Consider the following 20,549-nt stretch of genomic DNA (forward strand, 5'->3'; position numbering starts at 1 on the left):
GGTGTTAGCAAGCAGCCAAGTCCATCCCCACCATCTGGGGCCCTGGTGAAAACCAGCTAAAACTTAGACTCCGCGCCTCTGGTGAACCTGTGCCACGCCAGTTACCCGGTAAGCCACTCCTCTTACGTCAGGCTCTGCCACGTTACCCCGTGACAGCTATCCAACAGTCCCTTAGGGGGCAGTGCTACAGGTATTTATTGTGGAACTTGGATGGGAGAAGGGAATAGTGGGATACTCCAACCTGTACTATTTACAGTAGATGAGGACAACTCTCACCAGGATACTTGTGGAAGCAGACACACTGCTTGGACCATGCTGCCAAACGTATGGAAAAGGGTTAAGTCCCCTTGCTCTCTCCAACAGCAGATGTGATGCAACTACATTATCATCAGGACACTCACTAGCATCCTCTTTACTGACACCCATCCACTGAATCTTCTAGCTGAAGGGATGGTCCTCTCAGAACAGGCCCCTTGACAGAGATCTGTACTCACTGATCCTTTCCAGTGTCTCCCTTCCAGTCAGCTCTAAAGGACCTCCGGGTTCAGCTCCTCTCTGACTCTTAGGCCCTCAGGTGGACCACCTGAGACTGCATGGCAACTCCCACAGAGGAGGAGCAACCATCCCCCTCCCTCTGGGACCCCGCTGCTCTCCAGCTGAAAGAACTCGAGCATAGATGCATAGACGACACAGAAGTGTAAATATGACAACATTGTGACAGTTAGACTATAGTAGTAAAAACAGCCCTGCTCAGCCCAACCATCAATGCAAACCATAACCATCCCAAAATAATCGATACCAGATAACCCATAGGCCACATGGGAAATACTATACAGTGGAGGAATGGTGACATTGACAAGGTGACGCCAGTTTTTTTTACAATATATTCTACAAGGTACATGCCAAGTGGGCCAATCAATACTCTATAAAAATAAATACAACATATATAAGTATACAATTCAACATTACATTACAATACCTCTACATTTTTTTTTTTTTTTTATTATTAACCTACATTTCAAAAAAAGCAAACTCTTCAAAGTAAGTGAAAAGGTATAGTTACGTCAGCTGAGCGGAGGTGTAGCAGTGAACAACCTGCGATCTAGGAAGTGGAGATGCATCTAAAAGTAACTTAACAACAAAATAGTGTATAATATATTGTAAAGATTCTATAATAAGGGGTAGTGGCAATAGTGTATTCAATTAGAATTCATATTCCTGATAGAAGTCATAAATGATGCCTTACCAATGATATTATTCCCCTTTAATTAACCAGTGCCTCCTAAGGTAAGGATGGAAAAAAAAATATAACCGCGATGTTCACAGACGTATAATAGCCTAAAAAAGATTTACATATATTGTGTCATATTCCTGTCATAATAATTAGAAACGATTTCCATTATGTACACAATACTCTTATTATGTTCCTACTTTTTTAATCATAAATGAAACTGGTAAGTAGAACTGAACTTCAACTGGTAAGTTCAATATGGACTTCCCCTAGAAACTTCAACAGATATTGGGCTCCTTATGGGTACTTAACCCTCGGATGAGCCTCCACACAGGATCCTGAATCCTCCTTGAACCAGGAGCAAGGGGAGGCAGTAATCACAAGTATGGCCCCCAGTAAAATCTGAAGTCCTTAATATTAATTTAAACATCGGAGAAGAACAGGCCCTAAAATCTTATTTTCCATAAACTTGGGCAAAAACTAAATTAAAACATCTAGGGATATATATAACAGCAGAAACTGAAAAACTCTATCAAGCTAATTTTGTACCTCCAATAAATGAAATAAAAACTGACATAGGGAGGATATCTAATAATTAAATCTCCTGGGTCGGGAGAATAAATGTCGTCAAGATGTTTTTGCTTCCTATGATCCTGTATAAGTTCTCCTTATTACCAGTGGACATTCCCCCAACCTTTTTCAGAGCAATGAAAATCATGATAACCAGGGCTTTTTTTCTTGGAGAATAGGTGCAGGAACTCCCCCCTTCTGAGTCACCCCTTGGTTCCACCCCCTACCCACCTCCGAGCACTGTCCCTTGGTTCCACCCCCTACCCACCTCTAAGCACTGTCCCTTGGTTCCACCTCCTACCCACCTATGAGCACTGTCCCTTGGTTCCACCCCCTACCCACCTCTGAGCACTGTCCCTTGGTTCCACCCCCTACCCACCTCTGAGCACTGTCCCTTGGTTCCACCCCCTACCCACCTCTGAGCACTTCCCTTGGTTCCACCCCCTACCCACCTCTGAGCACTGTCCCTTGGTTCCATCTCCTACCCACCTATGAGCACTGTCCCTTGGTTCCACCCCCTACCCACCTCTGAGCACTGTCCCTTGGTTCCACCCCCTACCCACCTCTGAGCACTGTCCCTTGGTTCCACCTCCTACCCACCTCTGAGCACTGTCCCTTGGTTCCACCCCCTACCCACCTCTTAGCACTGTCCCTTGGTTCCACCTCCTACCCACCTATGAGCACTGTCCCTTGGTTCCACCCCCTACCCACCTCTGAGCACGGCCCCTTGGTTCCACCCCCTACCTACCTCTGAGCACTGTCCCTTGGTTCCACCCCCTACCCACCTCTTAGCACTGTCCCTTGGTTCCACCCCCTACCCACCTCCCACACAAAACAAAATACTTAACCCAGCAACAAAAGGTCTACCCCAGCAACATTAGACCCCCCTCCAGTACTACCAACAACGGCTCTCCCAGCAACCAGTATCAATGGATAAGCCAAAAATAGACCTCAACCTCAACAGGAGATTCCTACCAACAACATAAGACCCCCCCCCCAGCAACAATAGATCCACCAGCAGCAACAATAGACCCTCACACAATACCAGATCCCTACCATTGACAATAGATCCCCAAGCAGCCAGCATCAAGAGACCCTCCAAGACACCCCACATCCCTTGCTATTACATATATTCAGTGCTGGAGGTGCCGGAACTGCGTTCCACCGCGTTCCTGCTGAAAAAAAGCCCTGATGATAACAAAATACATATGGCAACGGAAAAAAACCCATAGTGCAACATGCGATTCTTACAAGAAGTAAAACACAGGGAGGGTTAGCGACACCAGATATAGAGAGGTATTATAGGGCAGTAATTATTACACAAATGATTGAATGGACAAAAGAAATAACAGGGAAAAGATGGGTTAAAATAGAATGCGCACAAAATAACACACATCTACATAAGACAATATGGATCCCACCAAAATATAGGGAATCACACGGAGTACGTGAATTGACAAGGGTGGTATATAAAATATGGGATGGGGTTAATAAACAATTAAAATGGGAATATAATTCCCCAATGATATCACTTATGGGGCACAAAATATTTCCCACCAGGGAATGAAAGAAAATATGGAAACTGGATAGGAAACACTCAATTAAAAGATATAGTTCACAAGGGTTGTATTAAAACACTTCAAGATTTAAAGTTTAATGATAAAGGTATGAAATTGGATGAATGGAGATATCTCCAGTTGAGCCACTTTGTGAACTCATTACCACAGCCGATTAGATCAGAGAAAACATTAAACACTATTGAAAAACTATGTTATACATCAACTTTAAAACATGGAACATCTCAAGTATATAAGATGTTGACGGAGTGGCACTGCCTGGAGAGGCCACCATTCATGGCAAAATGGGAAAATGAAATTGGGACACAATTATCAAAACAAGAATCTGATGTAGTACTGAAGGCGGCTGGATGTGTAGCCATAGATGTAGGAACCATAGAACTAAATTATAAATGTTTGTTAAGATGGTACATCACACCGGAATTAACACACAAATATCAATAAGATAAAACAGACAAATGCTGGCGGGAATGTGGAGGTATTGGAACGATGTACCATATACTGTGGGAATGCCCTAAAATCTGAGAATTTTGGACAAAGGTATGACAAATTATTGGTGAAATTACCGAAACAATGATCCCAAATGATCCATGGGTCTGTCTATTTCACAAAACGACAATATCGCTAAAACAATATAAAACAACTCTGGTCCCAACCCTGTTAAATGCAGCAAAGGGAACAATACCGAAGAAGTGGTGCGAAGTAGATGCCCCAGAGTTAAAAGAATGGTGTAATAGGATAAACTATGTCTTTAATATGGAATATATTAGTAATAGCCAGGAGGAAAACCCAATAAATATTTTAAAAAAAATGGGGAAAAAATGGATAGATTAAAAAAAAAAATCAAGCAAATATGTAGAAATTAATTCTTAAATACTGTGAAAGAAATAACAACAAAGGTGGCAATAGAGTAGGCTAAGATGGATATGGAGGAGAGACGGGGAGGGAGAGGGAAGATAGAAAAGGGGAAAAATGTACTGTAAGGCAATATTTTGCAAATCTGTTTAACATATGTTTTTCTGAAATGTTTTGTAAGTTTATTTAATGAAGTTTAGTAATAAAAATTTAAATATAAAAAAAAACAAGTATGGCCCCCAAATAGTGTCCATCAGTGCCGCCTATCAGTGCCCATCAATGCTGCATATCAGTGCTACCTATCAGTGTCACATATCAGTGCCTATCAGTGCTGCCTATCAGTGCCCATCAATGCTGCATATCAGTGCTACCCATCAGTGCCACATATCAATGCCTATCAGTGCTGCCTATCAGTGCCCATCAATGCTGCATATCAGTGCTACCTATCAGTGCCACATATCGATGCCTATCAGTGCTGCCTATCAGTGCCCATCAATGCTGCATATCAGTGCTACCTATCAGTGCCACATATCAATGCCTATCAGTGCTGCCTATCAGTGCCCATCAATGCTGCATATCAGTGCTACCTATCAGTGCCACATATCGATGCCTATCAGTGCTGCCTATCAGTGCCCATCAATGCTGCATATCAGTGCTACCTATCAGTGCTGCCTATCAGTGCTGCATATTAGTGCCTCATCATCAGTGCCACCCCATCAGTGCTGCATATTAGTGCCTCATCAGTGCTCGTCAGTGCAGGAAAAAACGTATTTATTTATTTACAAAATTTTTTATTTTTTTTCAAATTTTTCAGTCTTTTTTTACTTGTTTACCAAAAAAGAAAAAACCTTGCGGTGATCAAATACCACCAAAAGAAAGCTCTATTTGTGGGAAAAAACGGACATAAATTTGGTTTAGGTACAGCGTTGCATGACCGCGCAATTGTCATTCAAAACGCAACAGCGCTAAAGGCTGAAAATTGGCCTGGGCAGGAAGGGGGGTGAAAGTGCCCGGTATTGAAGTGGTTTAACCAAACAAACAATCAGCAGGTACTTCGACGGTTAAGTTCGTGACCAGATTTTCTTCACAACATCATGAATTACGGAATTTACTTTCCAAGCATTGGCATATTTTACTACAAGATAATTGGGTCTCCAAATACGTCAAAAAGTATCCAGAAATTGTTTTTCGACGAGCCCCCTCTATTAAGGATAAAGTGATATCATCTCACTATTATCCCAAAAAAAAGAAAGGCCCGCCCTAAATGGGAATTTTTAGATGTGGGGGCTGTGAGTTTTGCCCATGGGTATCCCCTGGAACACAATTTCAGCAATTTTACTACAAGATAATTGGGTCTCCAAATACGTCAAAAAGTATCCAGAAACTGTTTTTCGACGAGCCCCCTCTATTAGAGATAAAGTGACATCATTTCACTATGATCCCAAAAAAAGAAAGCCCTGCCCAAAACGGGAATTTTTAGATTTGGGGCTGTGAGATTTGCCCATGGGTATCCCCTGGTACACAATTTCAGCAATTTTACAACAAGATAATTGGGTCTCCAAATACGTCAAAAAGTATCCAGAAACTGTTTTTCGACGAGCCCCCTCTATTAGAGATAAAGTGACATCATTTCACTATGATCCCAAAAAAAGAAAGCCCTGCCCAAAACGGGAATTTTTAGATTAGGGGCTGTGAGATTTGCCCATGGGTATCCCCTGGTACACAATTTCAGCAATTTTACTACAAGATAATTGGGTCTCCAAATACGTCAAAAAGTATCCAGAAACTGTTTTTCAACGAGCCCCCTCTATTAGGGATAAAGTGACATAATCTCGCTATGATCCCAAAAAAAAAAAAAAAAAAGCCCCACCCAAAACGGGAATTTTTAGATTTGAGGGCTGTGAGTTTTGCCCATGGGTATCCCCTGGTACACAATCTCAGCAATTTTACTACAAGATAATTGGGTCTCCAAATACGTCAAAAAGTATTCAGAAATAGTTTTTCGACGAGCCCCCTCTATTAGGGATAAAGTGACATCATCTCAATATGATCCCCCAAAAAAAAGAGAGCCCCACCCAAAATGGGAATTTTTAGATGTGGGGGCTGTGAGTTTTGCCCATGGGTATCCCCTGGTACACAATTTCAGCAATTTTACTACAAGATAATTGGGTCTCCAAATACGTCAAAAAGTATCCAGAAATTGTTTTTCGATGAGCCCCCTCTATTAGGGATAAAGTGACATCATTTCACTATGATCCCAAAAAAAGAAAGCCCTGCCCAAAACGGGAATTTTTAGATTTGGGGCTGTGAGATTTGCCCATGGGTATTGAAGGTGATTTCTCTTAATATTCACCCTAGATACCTTAAATGTATATGTATATCATAAGTCCCTGACTTATTGGCTAAATCTAGTCTGTTCTATGCAAAATAAAGCAGAGCTCTGGAGAATGTTTTATCCTGTTAAAAAAGACACGTGCAACCACTGCTCAGTCTAAAACATTCTTAACTTTATTTTCAAAGCGGGGTAACTATTATACACAGTATTGAACAGGAAATACAGTTGGGAGGGGGAGTGGATACTCTCAGGAAGAGTCAAGTTCTCACAAAAGATGAACAATGGGTTAATACAGAATGTTCGTTAGAAATTGCAAAACACGCCTTGTCTAGACCCTATAGCTCAACTTAGAATAAAAGGAAGCAGAATGTGTTAGGTACAAAGGAAGTGGGGATGTATCTTTATCTTGAAATGTCAGAACATATCGGGTGATTTACTTAGGTCATTGTTCATGTTTAACTAAAGACTTAAAGTAACCTTAACTGAAACAAGTCATTACAAGTCACAGTTGTAAGAAAGAAAATGGTGTTACACAGGTCAAGCTAGAAAATGGTTGCCAGCAACTAGAAAGAGGTCCTGTCATTCCCCTTCAATCCCCTCTAAAAAATCATAATTTCATATGCATGATTTTTCTCCTCATCATTTATACGGTGTCATCAGAGGACACAAGGCCTCTCTGGAAAGGAATAACAGGTTAGGCGACAATGTCCTTTGTTTCCTTAGTATAATCAAATAAGGACCTAAACCTGCCCACCTAAATGGTAGACTTAGCTTTCTTAGCTTTATAAAACTTTACATATTCCTGGTAATCGAAAGGGGTTTTGGGTTTGTTGGGTCAGAACACCTTGTCTAGCTGTTAGAAATGTGTCAACATTTTCAGCATCTCTGTTAAAGTACAAACTTACATAAGATCCCCCTCTGCTAGCTGAGTCTGGGTTCTTTGTGGTTTTAGCAATTAAACACATAATAAGCTTAAAAAATGCATATAAAAAAATTAGAAAAAGTAAAATCATCACAATCATCATAGCAATGTCTTTTAACCAGGAAAACACTCCTCCAAAACCAAAACCTCCCATACCTACAAAGGGATCCCAGCTTTTAGCAATGTTACGGGCCTCTTCTTGCAACTTATTGACCTCCTTTCTGTGTTGGGCAATTATGTCATAATAATTTGGCATTTCCAAAGTGGTATTGTATATCCAAGTGCAACATTCATAGTCCTCAGTATGCTCACAGAGGCCAGTGAGGGCAGCACTCATACTTTCTATGGCTAGATCATGTCATTCTAACTTCTTCCTAATGGCCCTTTGTTCAAGATTTAGCAACTTAATATCATCTGAATTCTTTTCCATGATCTCATCAATGATTCCAAAATAATTATTTAATTTTTTTTCATCATATCGATTGACCACCCAGTCCAGGAAGGGAGCCACGCCCACGCGAGGTCTCCCGTGCTGAACAGATCTCTTTTGATTCTATGTCTCAAGGGGTATCTTGGATGTGCACTTGCTTCAAGCATGTGCCCATTGTTGTCATTATCCACAACTCCCATGATTGGGACCACCGAAGCTAAATAACACCACCCTGAGACATGAAGGGGGACCCAGGGGTAACATTCCTTCCCACAACATACATATATACTCTTTCCCAGTGAAAAGGGTCTTTGGGAAATATATTCTTGTAGGCGTCTATTCTGTACTGCGGTCACAAGGTGGTCCAGTATTCTTTGTATGTCTCTAGAGAAATTCTGGTAATTACTCATTATGGTCTTATTTAAACTAGGACTTGATATATCAAACAGAGAACATAATTTTTTCAATGGGACTTGGCAGGAAGTAATATTAAAAATTGACTTTTTGCATATGGAAGAGTTAACACACACACCTACACAGGTTGAACTGGATGGACTATTGTCTTTATTCAACCTCACCTACTATGTAACTATGTAACACGTGTGTTATTTCCTAGGCTAAAACACCAGTCTGGGAAATGGCTTCTACCATCTACTGGGAAGGTGATATTATTATTACTTGATACATTGGTTAAAGTAGCAGAGGTCTCATTAAGGAACTGTGTAATATTCAAAGGGACAGCAATAAGAGGGATACGGGCTGATTCTGGATGGAGTTTGCTACATATCCAACATTTCTCAAAACCTGACTTCCTAGCATAAGCATATTTAAATTTTGTTAATAACATTTCACTATGAAAAGTGGGTGGATTCTCATCTACATCATGCTCAATACTCAATTCTCTCTTTATTCTATTATGCGTCTCATGTGCAGGATATGGTCTGCATATACTTCTCATGACACCCAAATCTTCCGGGTGATAGATACAGTTAGTAACAGTCCATACAAGGGAAAACACTGAAAATGGAATCAGGATTATCAGCAGCCAGAGTTTGCCTGAGTCCGGTGCAACTGGAAAAGTCATTTTCTACAGGGTCTGGGCGGTCTGCCCCTGTCAGTACCCCCTTTTCTTGACTCTCCTGTTCAAGGTCAGGGCAATTTGCCCCCGTTAGTACCTCTCTTGCTTCTGGATCCTCCTGTTCAAGGTCAGGGCGGTCTGCCCCCGTTAGTACCTTCTTGCTTGCTTCTGGATCCTCTGGCTCAGGTCCTGTCCGCACCAACTTCACTCTAGTGGCATGGATCCAAGTAGGGCTGTGTTCGGTCAAAACAGCGATCCTGGTAACTGCTACCACAGTGGTCTCTGGGCCGTAGGCGAAATCCTTTTGTTTCTTTCCTTTGGGCAGCAGCTTCATCACCACTACGTCTCCTTCTCTGAAGGGATGGGTATTTTCCTGTAAAAAGAAAAGAAAAGGTGCGAGCAACTTTTCGTTCCGTTCCACTTGATTCTTAAGTTTCAATTACTCTTTATTTGTGCTATTCATTCTTTTCATTATACCTGAACTCTGCGGATAATAATCTATTTTCAAGATTTTAACTAGTTCCTGGCATATTTTTGATATGAAAATTGGAGCATAATTAAACCTAATTCAAAGCAGGCACCCCCATCCAGGAATAATCTCCTGATTGAGAATGCATGCCACCGTGTGGGCATCTCCCTTTTTTGTGGTCCTAAAAGCTTCCACTCATCTGCTGAACACATCCACTATTTGACTAAAAAGAACTCTTATTTCTTCCCTGCTTTGGGCCTATATGTGAAATCTATTTGTAGATGTGTGAATGGGTTTGATGGGTATTGGAGATGCTCATGTTTGGATTGTTTGTTTCTAATACAAGTGATGCATCTAGCAACATATGCTTGCAGTAAACTGTCAGTAATACTTCATATGTTCTTTCCCACCCCCTGTGTCCTATTCCATAATACTAGGCAATAAACAGTGGGGCGCTAGCTGCGGGGATACACACAAGAGCTCCCCTCTTTTAGAAAAAGGCGATTCTCAACCTTTTCTAAAACATCACCCAAGTCCTTAAAACCTGTTCTGTAGTATGTGTTTGTAGCTTCAATAATGTGTGATCTTTTGGCAGGAAATTAACTACAAAAACTTCCTCTGCTCCCTCTATGGCTGCCTATATATCATGTTGTGGTGTAACACACCCTTTAATACCAGTAGCCCATTTAAAACTGGGGCCTACCTAGGGCAAATGATGTGGCCATCCCTATTACCATCTCACAAGATGCTTTGTGCTATGTTCGGAGTCACTTCAGGCATGCCTTAGGCCTGGACTGCGACCATCTTTGGACAAAAACTATAGGGCAAAGTTTACCACCATACTCCTGGGCAAGTACACCTGTCATGGTCTTACAATTGTCCCTTGCATAAACACAAAACATTTTTTCCATGATTTGGGAGGCCCAGTGCAGGCGCTACAACCATAGCATTTTTCAGATATATAAACGCATTCAACATTACTTGTGACATTTCTGGACCTGTGGTTTGTCTCAAAATGTTATTATAGATAGGAGCAGTCCGGATCCATAACAAGCAATGATCCTGTGGGCGGGCAAGACCCACTGTGGGCTGGCAAGACCCACTTCTTATATGACTGACTCTACTATCACCCTCTGTGAGAACAAAACCAAGGTAAACAACACTTTCCTGACACTACTGTCATAATTCCTGTGACACTTTGTGTCCACATACATGTACATTTCAATAAACTCACTCGCTCTGACTGGCCTCCACAGAGTGACTACATATGTCATATACATATTGTAGCGGGACTGACCCATGAGCAGGTGTTCATCCCCTCTTGCATGGTCTGGAGAACTATAGAGCGGACAATTGAATTGTCTACTTGGCCCTACGGCATTTCTACACCAGGTAAGTTACCTGGACTGAAAAAATAAGAAACAAAGATGGCTGTGTCTCCTCGTCCAATAGGACGCTTGAAAAAAACACACTACTTAAACCAATCACTGTACAGTGGGTAGCATCGGATGGTATGGTTGTCAGTAGAGATGGCACATCAGATACCACTTGCATGCTATGATCAGATAAAGAACTAAAAAACTTTTTGGCTTAGTGCCAATTTTCCCAAAAAAACTTTTTTTTTTTTTTTTTTTTTCGTGCCATTCTAACAAAAATTTGGCCAGAGGTTCTCCTCTTGTAATAGAGGATACCCATAAAATATCATTCAAGAACTATAATCAGATAAAAAGTTAATCTGATTTGAAACTTTTGGCTCTGTGCCAACAGGGTCCAATGGTCACACTAATTGCGGTAACCCTTTCTGTCCAAAAATAAATTCCATAATTATGACAGGAATAAAGATATGACATTTGAACGCTTTCTTGGCAAGTAGCCAATTTTCAAAATTTTGCAGGAAGGCTCCCCTTCACATAGGAGACCATTTGCCAAATATAATTTTTCATTATCTATAATTCTATAAAAAATAACTTCAAAATATCCTGCCGACAACGGCAATTTATATTTTTTCTTTTCTTTTTTTTTTTTTTTAAATAAAATAGTGTTTTTATTCATTATTACTACGCTCATACAGGATGGGCACAATTGTATAAATGGCAAAACTTCTAAAAAATATATATATAAATATATATATAAAAATAATTGCATATGTGTAGGAATGCTGAGACCGTTCATTTGCAGAAGTGACCCCCCCTCTTTTCCCCTCGTGTAAGGAAATGTAGTAGTTTTAAATGTATCTGACACATAAACATTTTCTGCTTGTCTGACATTACGAAGAAAACTACACCTGCCTTGGAGAATGAAACCGTGGGGTGCAGGTGTGGTCAGGGGTATTTGTAAGGTAATATTATTATTATAGGGGGACCTATGTTGAAAATGTCCTACTCTTTGATTTGCCTCTTCTGATAAGGTCCTTGGAAATGCGCCCTGACAGGCTGCTTTTCTTTAGACAGATCAAAAGAGCCAGCCACATCGCTCTCTGTTATGGCTTTTTTGAAAACCTTACAAAGTTTTAGTAGCCCAATCAGAAACTTGCTGTTTTACAATTAACATGTACTGTGACTTTAAATTAACGGCAAATGTTTGAATTCTAAGACTGTGCTACTCAGTAATGACACTTCACTGCCCAAAAACGCCAAATTCTCACCCGTCTTCTGTCTATAGGCAATCGCTGTGGTCTATATCTACGTATTTAAAGACTTTCACTTTCACTTCTAGTAGCTCTTTGTAGTTTTTTTTTTTTTTTTTTTGTGTACTAATACGGGGCATAAATAAACCAATTTGCCCCACTTTTTCCATGTACTTTATATTACAACTAAACATTTACTAAAAGATTTACTTGTATCCTAATATCTCTAAGGCTGGCCACACATGTCCAGACAACTCTTTATCGTACAATTTTCTGTTAGATCCACCACAAACCTCATAATAAAAGGTCAAAATTAAACACATTCATTTGTATTCAATTAGGCAGAGGTTTGTACTACATAGTTGAAGTTAAATTTCAAGAAAACCGCACTGAAAATTATAAGAAAATTGTATCATGTATGGCCAGCATCAGACCTAAACCTTCAGTATAATTTCACAAAAGCATAAACAAAACATGTCTCTAAGATTTACACATTCACAAAATCACTTAAATGTATCTGGGTCCTTAGACCCTCTTTATGGTTAAAAACCCTCCTGAAAAGCCATTTGGTGTATGTATATTACACCTTATACTCCCAGGTATAGTGGCTATCAAGAAGGCTTTCCTACCATTATAGACAAACAAACAATACACATAATAAACATTTATCTTGATTTGTCTGATAACCTACGATCGGTCAGTCAATTTTTACAGTAATAATGAAACTGTCGCTATCAGTGTTATATTAACAGTCAGCAGGCGCAATTTTTACAAGTCATATATAATTATAGACACAGTTTCCATATATGTCAAACCAGCAATATAATACTCCAATACAATATGACAATATTTTCAAATGGCATAACAAAATGAAATAACAAAACAATCACGTGATGAACGAACTTATCTACTTACTAAATAAGCTTTTGTTAGGTCACACAAACAAATTATCTTATACTCTAAATCTTACAGTTCTATGCGATAGAAAGATGTTAGCAAGAAAAGGGGTAGTTTCTTTTTTTCTACACAGAACAGACTGACATCTATTTATTATTCACTAAAGGAACGGGGTTTTCCTAAAACCCCCTGGGCTTCCCTGAAACCCAAAGAAAAAAACTGTCTTTGTTGAAGACAGCTTCAACGCCTCCCAGAGACGTTTTATTTGTCCCTCCCAGAGGAACGGGATTCTTCCCGAGGAAAAAATCCCCTGGGCTTCCCAGAAGCCCCGGATATTGTCTTTCCTTATAAATGACAAATCCTGTGTCTCCCAGAGACACTGTCTCGATACGTTCCCAGAACGTATTCAGGTTCAACAACCTAACATATAATATCTTTCCCTGAAAAATATTATTCTGGCTTCCCTGAAGCCTCCTTATATATATATTAGTATTCAAGCTTCCCTGAAGCTTCTATATATATATATATATGTAAAAAATCCAGAGCATCTCCCAGAGCTGCTCTATTATCCAACACGCTCCCTGAGCGTTTGGTGTCTATGGCTCAAAGAACGGAACCAGGGCCAAACGGCCAAGTCCCACCGGACAGGCAAACAGATAAAATAAAATATCTCCTTACCCAGACCGGTGAATCCTTGGACCCGTGATGGCCGCTCTCTCTCCGATCCCAGACGTAGCCCCCAATTCTGAAGGTGATTTCTCTTAATATTCACCCTAGATACCTTAAATGTATATGTATATCATAAGTCCCTGACTTATTGGCTAAATCTAGTCTGTTCTATGCAAAATAAAGCAGAGCTCTGGAGAATGTTTTATCCTGTTAAAAAAGACACGTGCAACCACTGCTCAGTCTAAAACATTCTTAACTTTATTTTCAAAGCGGGGTAACTATTATACACAGTATTGAACAGGAAATACAGTTGGGAGGGGGAGTGGATACTCTCAGGAAGAGTCAAGTTCTCACAAAAGATGAACAATGGGTTAATACAGAATGTTCGTTAGAAATTGCAAAACACGCCTTGTCTAGACCCTATAGCTCAACTTAGAATAAAAGGAAGCAGAATGTGTTAGGTACAAAGGAAGTGGGGATGTATCTTTATCTTGAAATGTCAGAACATATCGGGTGATTTACTTAGGTCATTGTTCATGTTTAACTAAAGACTTAAAGTAACCTTAACTGAAACAAGTCATTACAAGTCACAGTTGTAAGAAAGAAAATGGTGTTCCACAGGTCAAGCTAGAAAATGGTTGCCAGCAACTAGAAAGAGGTCCTGTCATTCCCCTTCAGGTATCCCCTGGTACACAATTTCAGCAATTTTACTACAAGATAATTGGGTCTCCAAATACGTCAAAAAGTATCCAGAAACTGTTTTTCGACGAGCCCCCTCTATTAGGGATAAAGTGACATCATCTCGCTATGATCCCAAAAAAAAAAAAAAAAAAAGCCCCACCCAAAACGGGAATTTTTAGATTTGAGGGCTGTGAGTTTTGCCCATGGGTATCCCCTGGTACACAATCTCAGCAATTTTACTACAAGATAATTGGGTCTCCAAATACGTCAAAAAGTATTCAGAAATAGTTTTTCGACGAGCCCCCTCTATTAGGGATAAAGTGACATCATCTCAATATGATCCCCCAAAAAAAAGAAAGCCCCACCCAAAATGGGAATTTTTAGATGTGGGTGCTGTGAGATTTGCCCATGGGTATCCCCTGGTACACAATTTCAGCAATTTTACTACAAGATAATTGGGTCTCCAAATACGTCAAAAAGTATCCAGAAATTGTTTTTCGATGAGCCCCCTCTATTAGGGATAAAGTGACATCATCTCACTATGATCCCAAAAAAAAAAAGAAAGCCCTGCGCAAAATGGTAATTTTTAGATGTGGGGGCTGTGAGTTTTGCCCATGGATATCCCCTGGTACACAATTTCAGCTACCAAATGGGGAAATACACAAACTGAGATTTTTACGCTGATTGCTTTGCCGATGTGGGGCATTCTACGTCGGCAAAACTATCAGGACATTTGGACAGAGAATTTATGACCATGTTTTTTATGCCAGTAGTGGCAAAATGATAACACCAGTCAGCCGACACCTAGATCTATATCATAGATTTGATACATCCTACGTCTCATTCATTGTCCTGTCTGATCCTAGAGGGGGTAACTGGGACAAAAAGATTCTACGAAGAGAAACACTATGGATAGAAACACTCAATGATACTACATTCCTGGGCCTAAATGAGATAATCACTTACAAACCCTTACTTTAATGCGTTAATTATCTGTCAATATTTGGGGGCCATACTTGTGATGACTGCCTCCCCTTGCTCCTGGTTCAAGGAGGATTCAGGATCCTGTGTGGAGGCTCATCCGAGGGTTTAAGTACCCATTGGGAGCCCAATATCTGTTGAAGTTGCTAGAGGAAGTCCATATTGAACTATCTACTTACCAGTTTCATTTATGATTAAAAATTCAATTTTTGAAATAATATATATATTATATATACTAAATAAGGGAGATATGTAGAGAGAGGTCTGGTAGTTTCCTGGAATGTATACCTTTTAGTTTTTTAAAATGAGTGATAGTGATGTCTTACATCCATTATTGTAATTGGTTTGGAGTTCCCCTTTAATAAAAACAATGGGTCAATTTTCACAAAGAAATGTTTGGTTTGGTTGGATTTCTTACCCACATATAAGCTGTGCATTGTTTTGTATAATATGATTTATTGGTACATGTATAATATTGCAGAGCTATTCTTTGTTGGTTGCTGTAATGAAGTATATACATCTACGGAGTTACTGTATCAGCTGAGTAGTTGATGTGGCCTGATGGTCGCCCTGTGTGTGAGGTGCGGCCGGTAGCGCCGTTCATCCACTCCTTGGTGACCTGCCTCGCGTGGTGGGCAGCGCTCTCCTTGCATGGGAGGATGTTCCAGTCCTCCCAACAGGCTCAGGGATTAGTGGCCCTGTTCGTGACTACGCCGAAGTGCGCAGGCGCCATTCCCAGCGATCTGCGCATGCGCCGTTCCCGGCGATCTGCGCATGCGCTGCGCGTCACTGGACTGCGACACTAGCCGGGCAGAGCGGCACCGGACATTGGTAATTGGTGTCGGGGCGTCGCTCGGTTGAGATGTATTTAAACTGGGGCAGTTTTGCTATGGGCTCTCAGCAGCTGGGAGGGGGGAGTCCCGCTGGAGAACTGTCTATAGATATTGGCTTGATGAGGAGAAAAGTGGTGTGCTGCGAGGCATTCAGTACAGGTAAAACATGGGACTCTCATGTATACTAGCTATCTTTGCCCACATACTGCCCCATTAAATTATTAATATTTTTTTATATATATATTTGCCATGTATATGCCTTTTTCAGAGCCCATTGAAGTTTTTAGGGGAAGACTGTAGGAGGAGTGAAGAGGCAGGCAGCTACAAACCCTGACCCCGCCCACCAACTCCGGCTGCCTCAGGCTCTGGAGATAGTGAACATCCCATGAGGGACAGCTGCATGCTGCAGCTGGCCTGGCTGGCAGAGGAGAGGAGGAGGAGCGGAGCTGTGGAGGAAGACTCGTTCTCGTTCAGACGCAGTCGGCAGGGTAGGGGCACGGTGCTGTAGGAGATGGATGCTGCCTGCGAGGCTGCGAATGGAACAGCCAGGTCACAGTCAATTAAACAGAAGCCGGGGCGGGGCTGTGCGACGCAGCCTCCTCTTGTTGTCAGACTCAGTGTACTAAGCTTCCGGGCTGGTACAGTGCTCCTCACAACTCCTAGGGAGTCCCTTGCTTTGGTGCCCCCTTCTTCTGGCGCCCTCAGGCGGCCGCCTTGGCTGCCTTATACTTGGTGCCGGCCCTGCTTCTTGTGCACCATCCCTGCTGTTAGTATAAGCCAGGGCCCAATAGCCTTTGGTGAGTGAGGGTGGACTGGCCTTCTTCCCGTCTCCCCTTATCATGTGACAGCTGCCTCCATTCCTGGTGGGCACTGCTTTGAGGCTGAGGTGTGAGTACAGAGAGGGCGGGAGGACAACTCAGCCCTAGACCCCCATCCCCTCCTCAGAACCCCCCAGACCACGTTGGCCTCCTCCCATAGAGCTCATTTACAATTGCGGTAGCCCTCTGAAGAATGATATACTGTATTGCAGAGACACTTTTCCCACTTGTCTATTCGATGGTTGTCAGACAGAAGAAGACATGGTGGGAACGGAGGGAGGTTGGAGACAGAGACAGCAATGAATATAATGATTTGATAGCTGTTTGTGTCCCCCTGGCAGAGATTTCCCATCACTTTCTGTTCAGGTGATAGGTATCAGAACAAGAAGTGAGAGACAATTTCCCCACTATTTTATTTATTTCAGGTACTTATATAGCGCTGTCAATTTACGCAGCGCTTTACATATACATTACACATTCACATCAGTCCCTGCCCTCAAGGAGCTTACAATCTAAGGTCCCTAACTCACATTCATAGATACATAGTAGGGTCAATTTTATACAGGATCCAATTAACCTACCAGCATGTCTTTGGAGTGTGGGAGGAAACCGGATTACCCGGAGGAAACCCACGCAGGCACAGGGAAAACATGCAAACTCCAGGCAGGTAGTGTCGTGGTTGGGATTCGAACCAGCGACCCTCTTGCTGCTAGGTGAAAGTGCTAACCACTACACCACTGTGCCGCCCATTACCTGTCTAGTGGATATTTGTCAGACAAATGAAAACATGGTGGGAAATCCTCACAGCCAGGACAGAGACAACAATACAAACGCATGTTCTAGCAGAGTTAGGAAGGGTTAGCCTCTGTAGGAATTATGTGTCCCCCGACCAAGGTTTCCACTCACTTACATTATGAGTCCTACATGAACCTGATTGGGAATACAGAGGGGCAGCTAACTAACCACATGCCCCTTTTTTACTAAGCCCCTAAGTAGAATCAAGAGGTTCTTTCACAAAGCTGGCAGCCTATTGGCCAGTTCCCATAGTCAACGCAGAGTCAGAAAAACATCCAATAAAGAATATAATATTTTATTGATGATTTATACCGATCAACATTCAGAAACATTTATTGACATTCAATGCATGACATTATTTCTAAAATACATTGGAATGGAAGGAGAAAGCTTAAGAGAATTTATAGCCCAATTTCTTTTTGTTTTGGATGGAATAGGAAATGTTTAAACCCAACAGTTGTCCCCATTGGAAGATTTCCTCTCTACTCCTGTTCTGGTGACAGCCTTAACCACTTAAGCCCCGGAGGATTTGGCTGCTAAACGACCAGAGGGTATTTTGCGATTCGGCACTGCGTGACTTTAACGGACAATTGCGCGGTCGTGCGACGCTGTACCTAAACGAATTTGGCGTCCTTTTTTTCCCACAAACAGAGCTTTCTTTTGGCGGTATTTGATCACCTGTGCGATTTTTTGATCACGCGCTATAAACAAAAAAAGAGCGTAAATTTTGCAAAAATAGCAATATTTTTCCCTTTTTTTTATATGAAATTCCCCCCCAAAAAAATGTAAAAATCAAAATTTTTTAATATTTTCGGCCAATTTGTTTTATGCTACCTATGTTTGGTAAAAAAAAATCGCAAAAAGCGTATTTTGATTGGTTTGCTCAAAAGTTATTGCGTTTACTAACAAAGGGAAAGATTTTTGTCATTTTTGTTGTTTTTTTTTTTAACGCGTAATGGCGGCGATCTGCGATTTTTTTTGCGGTACTGCGACATTGCGGCGGACAGATCGGACCCTTGACTGACATTTTTGACACTTATGGGGTTACCAGTGACATTTCTACAGTAATCAGTGCTATATATATGCACTGTTACTGTAAAAATACACTGGTAGTGAAGGGGTTAACTTTATTTGAGAGGGAGGGGCTGTGTGTGTCCCTAGGGGCGTGATTCTAACTGTGATTGGCTGTGGCTTCAACTGTATGCAGAGTGATCAATGGATCTACATAGTAGATCCATGTGATCATCTCTCATACAGAGAGGAGAATGACAGGCAGCTTGTTTACACAAGCTGCCTGACTTTCTCCCTCTCCCCCGCCGATCGCAGAGTGGCCGGCGGCGATCGGGTCCGCCGGTCACACGCGCGGGGGGGTCCGTGACCACGCGGGAGCGGGAGCGCGCCTCCGGCGGCGCGCGCTCGCTCCCTAAACCCTCACAGGCGAGCGACGTAGGCCTACGTCACTTTGCCTGTGAGGGGCTGACCGCCGCCGTAGATAGTCGTGCGGCGGTCGGCAAGTGGTTAACATTTTGGATTTCCCATCACTTCCTCTCCCTGTATGAATGGTCACCAGGACTAATGCAGAGGGAAAATGTCTCCAGAATCTATGAAAAAGGTTCTAATCCGAATAAAAACCAGAATAATATCCGTGCTTATTATCTAAAAAATAAAGTTCAATAGGTTGAAGGCTGCTAGCACCAATAGCTATGATTAAATCCCACAGAGAACACTATTAACCACTTGCCGACCGCCGCATGACTATTTACTGCGGCAGTCAGCCCCTACTGGGCAAAGCGGCGTAGGGCTACGTCGCTCTCCCACGAGCCTCTAGGGGGCGAGCGCGCGCCACCGGAGTCGCGCTCCCGCCCCCGCTCGTTCACTGACATCCCCGCGCCAGTGACCGGCAGCTCCGATGACCGCCGGCCACTCGCGATCTCCCGCTGGAGAGGGAGAAAGGCAGGCGGCTGATGTAAACAAAGCCGCCTGTCATTCTCCCTGGTGTAACTGCAGAGACTACACGATCCTGCTATGTAGGATCGTATGTCTCTGTGGTTACATCACAAGCCACGCCCCCCCACAGTTAGAATCACGCCCCTAGGGATACATTTAACCCACTGATCACCAATAACGTTAACCCCTTCCCTGCCAGTGTCATTTTTAGGGTAACAGTGCATATTTATAGCACTGATTACTGCAGTAATGTCACTGGTACCCCCAAAAGTGTAAAAAATGTCAGTTAGGGGTCCGATCTGTCCGCCGCAATGTCACAGTCCCGCAAAAAAAATCGCAGATCGTCGCCATTACTAGTTAAAAAAAAAACAATAAAAATGACATAAATCTTTCCTGTAGTTTGTAAACGAAATAACTTTTGCGCAAAAACCAATCAAAATACGCATATTGCGATTTTTTTTCATCTAAAATATGTAGCAGAAAACAAATTGGCCTAAAATGTTAAAACATTTTGATTTTTACTTTTTTTGGGGGGGGGGAATTTCATATAAAAAAAATGTGAAAAATATTGTTTTTTTTTCAAAATTGTCGCTCTTTTTTTGTTTATAGCGCAAAAAATAAATATCGCACAGGTGATCAAATACCACGAAAAGAAAGCTCTGTTTGTGGGAAAAAAAGGACATCAAATTAATTTGGGTACAGCGTCGCACGACCGTGCAATTGTCCGTTAAATTCACGCAGTGCCGAATCGCAAAATAGGCCCTGGTCTTTGAGCAGCCAAATCCTCCGGGGCATAAGTGGTTAAATAAAGTGGTGCAGCACCAAAATGGGGGGA

This window comes from Pelophylax lessonae (assembly GCF_965119305.1).
Source record: "Pelophylax lessonae genome assembly, chromosome: 2".
Classification (NCBI taxonomy): domain Eukaryota; kingdom Metazoa; phylum Chordata; class Amphibia; order Anura; family Ranidae; genus Pelophylax; species Pelophylax lessonae.